General features: G+C 41.9%; 1 non-coding gene across 1 annotated transcript; it reads left to right on the plus strand.

Annotated features, from left to right (window-relative positions):
- Positions 1 to 3,754: 3,754 nt before the first annotated feature.
- LOC116081320 lies at positions 3,755 to 3,895 on the plus strand. Its single transcript, XR_004114819.1, has one exon. It is a non-coding gene; the product is annotated as a small nucleolar RNA SNORA48 (small nucleolar RNA).
- The last annotated feature ends 1,059 nt before the right edge of the window (positions 3,896 to 4,954 follow it).

The following is a 4,954-nucleotide window of genomic DNA, read 5'->3' on the forward strand; positions in this document are numbered from 1 at the left end:
ATGATGAAAGTAGAGAACTCACTCTTGAAGGCTGTCCTCTGATCTTCACATAAGGGCTATAGCAGGCATATTCTGTAACTCTTCAAATAAATAACAAAAAATAGAACTGTAAAAGTTTGTTTGCTCTATTTCTTGAAACATTATGTCACTAGTACTCATATTTAATGAACCAGATGTGGAGGTACATAATTTTAATCCCAGTACTTGGGAAGGAGAAGCAGATGGATCTCTGTTCTAAAACAGCTTGATCTACAGAGTGAGTTCCAGGTCAGCTAAGGTTACATAATGTACTCTGTCTTACCTCCAAAACCAAAACCAAAACCAAAACCAAAACCAAAACCAACCAACCAAATAAAAACAAAAGGAAAAATTATAAAATAATTTAATGAATGTCTCAAATATTTAAGATAAAAAATAAAAATTTTATGATTATAATGTAAGAGAAAAGAGCAGGATACTCCTAAAAGAACTTCCTTGGTGTCTGACCACAGGTTTCCATCAAAGGACAAATATCTTCTATTAATAATATCATGTGACAATGACAGTTCAAAATCATTACACACTGCTCTATGGACAACTGTCATGGCCATAGATTCTAAGCCTGTGCTGTATTCACAATGTATACTTGTAGAAGGCATTACTAATATGTCTACTTCATGGATGATCAAATGAAAATAAAGAGAATTTTTATCTCAAAGTTCAGAAAAGGAAACTGTAGCAGTCCCCTTCATTTTGTGCTTATTAGTTTTTATGTGAGTGTACTCTCTGTTCTGTTAATTTTTGTCAACTTGGCACATGTTAGGATCATCTGGAAAGAGTTAACCATAACTAAGACAATGGCTCCATCACATTGATGTGTAGGCAAGTTTGTGGGACAAGTTAATGATTCATGTGGAAGCACCAAACTCAAGCAATGCTGCTCCTGAGCAAGTGCTCCTGGGTGGTATATAAAAAGGAAGGCCAAGCAGAAAATGGTTAACAAGGCCAGATGCAGCACTCCCTCACAGCCTCTGCTTCAGTACCTGCTTTTAGGTTCCTGCTTGAGTTTTACCCTGACTGACCTCAATGAGGTGCTGTGACCGAACATGTGAAATGAGACAAACCTTTCCCCTGACAGTTGCTTTTTTTCATGCTTTCATCAGAGGAGAAGAAAGCAAACCAATGCACCTTCATTTACCTAGATGGAAATTTAAAAATGCACCAATCCACTGTCTAGAATGTCCCCTTGTATCTCTGCAGTCAAGATCTATCTATTCCTCCACAGTATCTGGGCATCTTCTCCCCTTTCAACTCTGAACTTAGCATAAAGATGATAATTTTCCAATGTTTTCTAGGTGTTTGCAGGTAGAAGTTTTAAATTATCTTACTTCATACATTGGACTAAAATCAAATCCCAACACTTTAGTGTGAGCAACACTCCTCTATATAAACTAACTCTGCTATTTTACCAAGTTTTCCTCATTCAAATGGCACTGGCTTGTTGTGGACCCTAAGGCAGGAATTCCTTTTCCCATCTCTAGGCTTTGCTCCTATTGTAGTTAGGGTTTTTATTGCTTTGACAAATCTTCATGGCCCATTTCCACTCAGAAAGAAAAAACACTTGTGAAAGAAATGTTTTGTTAAATATTCTCAGGCTTAGTTCATTGAGGGAAATCATGGCAGAAATTGAAGCAGAAGGACACAGAGGACGGCTGCTTACTGGCTCATTCTTCATGGTGTATCCAACTTACATTCTTATGCAATCTACGCATGAAACATCCAACATCAATCACTAATCAAGAAAACTTACTTCAGACTTGCCTACAGGCAATGTAGTCTGATGCACCAATGTAATATTTTCTCAATTAAGGCCCCTCTTTCCAGATAATACTAGATTGTGTCAAGTTGACCCAACAAAATAAAAGCAACCAACCATTAGAGTACCTGATGTTCTGTGTAGAATCCTTCACCTTTAGTTCTTTGCATGGATGCCTATCCTGTAAGTACAACTTCAGTATCAAATAATCAGTGTCCCCCTGAGAGTTGCTTCTCCCAGATAATCTCTTTCTTATAACACAATATACTTATTTCACAATATTTAACAATAGAAATCTTATTTCTGCTTTTACTCAGTTCTCAACTGTGTCTCCAATGTCAATTTTATGAAGTTATGAGAATTGTCTAGTTCAGCACCACAATGTTCCTGGAAATCAATGGGAGAGGTTGATTAATGCTCATTGAATCAATGAGTGACATGTCTCTTATAGCTTCCAGAAATATTTATTTCTAAATAACATCCATGTTACACTATGGGATCATGGTATAAGTATTTTATCTCTAAATGTTGAATTAGATTCTACAGTAATTAGATACTTCTCCTGAGGTAAGTTAGTATCTTCTGAAATAGTGACCAGTTCTTTCAAATCATCACACATCATTTAAGATTATAGCAAAGGAATGTATTAACTGTCCTATAAAGGGACATCATAAATTTTCTATTTCTAGAAATAGAATATTTCCAGAAATACGTCTAGCCTGGTAATATTTCTAGGCTGGGTATCAGTGCTTGGCCCCAATGATTATTCTTGCTTTGGTTTATCTCCAAACTGTCTGGGATACAACTCATATTGATACTAGTCCCTCCTTCTCACTGCATTGTTCATGTAATCTACCAGCCAATTTTCTTGCTATGAAAACTTAAAATATTTCAAAGGTCTTATAATCCAATTGTCAATGCCAGTAGTGGCAGTTGGCAGCATGGGTGGAAGGGCTAGCCTTGCCCTTACCAGCCAGCAGAGAATTGGGCTGACTACCTTAGCAAGCACCTATGCCCTGGTCCAGGGCTTTGAGTTGGTTCATTCCAACATCTAATGCACCTGAAAGCTTCTGGATCATGTGAAATGGTGGCTCCTGCAGAACTGGAACTGCAGGATCTCCATGACTGAGCAACAGCTGAATATCCAAGAGGAAGATCAAGGAGGGTTCAGTTTTGATGGTATGGCAGAAGCCAGAGGCCTTGAATCAGACTAATGACTCACTGCAATGAACATTTGCATGTAAAGCTCTTTGGGCAAAGGAGTATACTCTGACACACTACATCTTCCATGTCACTATGATGAACAAATACATGGCAGAGGTGAGAAAGACAGAGAAGTAGTCTAGTGGGTATGGCAGATGTGGTGGGTGTGAGAGAAGGCTGTAGTTAATGGAGGAACAAATTGTTACCCAATAGGGTCAGTGGAATGGTGGGCAGCATCCAGGGCCTTGCTCAGACTCAGTCCTCAAACAAGTTACCTAGCTGCATGTTCATGCTAGCTCAGAACTGTGACAGGTTGTTCAAGGTGAAGAATGGTCCATTTAATGGATTGGACTTCCTTGAAAGACTTCCATGACCTGTGCTTCTTCAAGAGGTCATGCTGGTCTATGGCCCATGCTTTGGCACAGGGCCATGTGTTCATGAGCTGTACTGCCCCTGGAGGCCAAGTAAAGGTCCTTGTCATGTGGTTATGTTGGGGAACATGTGGATATCTGTAATTCATCCTGTTATTATACCATGAAGAAGCCCAGGATCCATGCTCTGGGTTATTGCAAAAGGCAAGGAAACTATTCTTGCACTGGTGTTAATGTCTATAATGCACAGCTAAGAAAGAAGAATGTAGAAAGCTTCTGCAACAATCCCTACCTCCACCTCAAATCCCCCCCTCCCACTGCACCCTTGAAAATGTAACAGCCTAAGAAGAAAGCCATCAAAGGAACTCTTAAAAATTGTGACAGCAATCCCTGCAATGGACAAAGAGACATCTTGCTGATGGTGTTGTAGTTACATAAATCGGGGGAGAGCAGATGGCAGTCCTTTCTTCATTCTAGCTTGATGCCTAGTTTGCTGCTGAAGCTGTTTTATACCTAGGATGCATGAAAAGCAAAGAAAAGCAAATCCAATCAAACCAAACCAAACCAAACCAAACCAAACCAAACCAAACCAAACCAAATCAAATCTTGGCAGTGCAGCACAGAAGGAAGAAGACAGACAGAGTCCTGTGGACCACCATGCTGCCCTCAGACCTGTCCTCCAATGCACAGCACAGGCACGGCATAGATACGTGTTTGTGAATATGTGAATAGAGGATGTCACCAAGGGACCTGCCACCCCATGTCGCCAGTCTGTAGCTGGAGCCACTGCCATGTATGAGCATGTGGTGGTCGGGGAAGAGAAAGAGTAGTAGAGCAGCTTGAGCATTATGAAGAAAGATGGAACTGGAGACTTGAGGGTGGCAAGAAGGAGCCTGTTGTGAGTGGCCAGCCCTGCTACCTGAGGTCATCGTGAGGTCCCAGCCCAAGATGCTGCTGAGAGCCATGTCTGAGTTTATGGTTACAGAGTGGCAGGAGTTGGTGTTGATGTCCATGGCTCATATTACCACTAGAGAACATGAAGATGTCCCAGGTTTGGGCATCCACTGAAGACCACGTGTATGTCCAGGAGCTGTGCATAATTGGCTCAGCCACTTACTGGATATGGATCTCTGGATAGTTGGCTCCATCTCTCAACACTGGCATCCCTCAGGAAAGTGGGCCCTGCACCTCACTCAGGCAGCACAGTGAAGCTGGCCCTGATGGTGGGGGTAGGTTAGACAGCCAGCCTTGAGGATACAAGTGTGGGAGAGCTGACTTTAATACATCTACTGTAGGGTGGCATGGGTATAGAAGTGTTCCTCCCACCCCCCCACCCCTGCTATCTCTGGTGATTGGGAAAACTGCCCTTAGGGTCATGAGTTCAGGAGGGCTAAACTTGTCCCTCACCAGATGCAGCACTCCAGAGAGCAGGCTTTGAACCTTACCTGGGCAGCACAGTAGAGCTGGTCCCAGTGAAAAGGGCACAAGTGAGCTGTGGTAGCCCTGCTGTGTTCACGGAAGAATTCCAACCGACGCCAGATACGACAAACTCGACTCAACTCACTAGGGGTTTGGAGCCTATGGA

This window comes from Mastomys coucha, unplaced genomic scaffold (assembly GCF_008632895.1).
Source record: "Mastomys coucha isolate ucsf_1 unplaced genomic scaffold, UCSF_Mcou_1 pScaffold6, whole genome shotgun sequence".
In the NCBI taxonomy this organism is placed as follows: domain Eukaryota; kingdom Metazoa; phylum Chordata; class Mammalia; order Rodentia; family Muridae; genus Mastomys; species Mastomys coucha.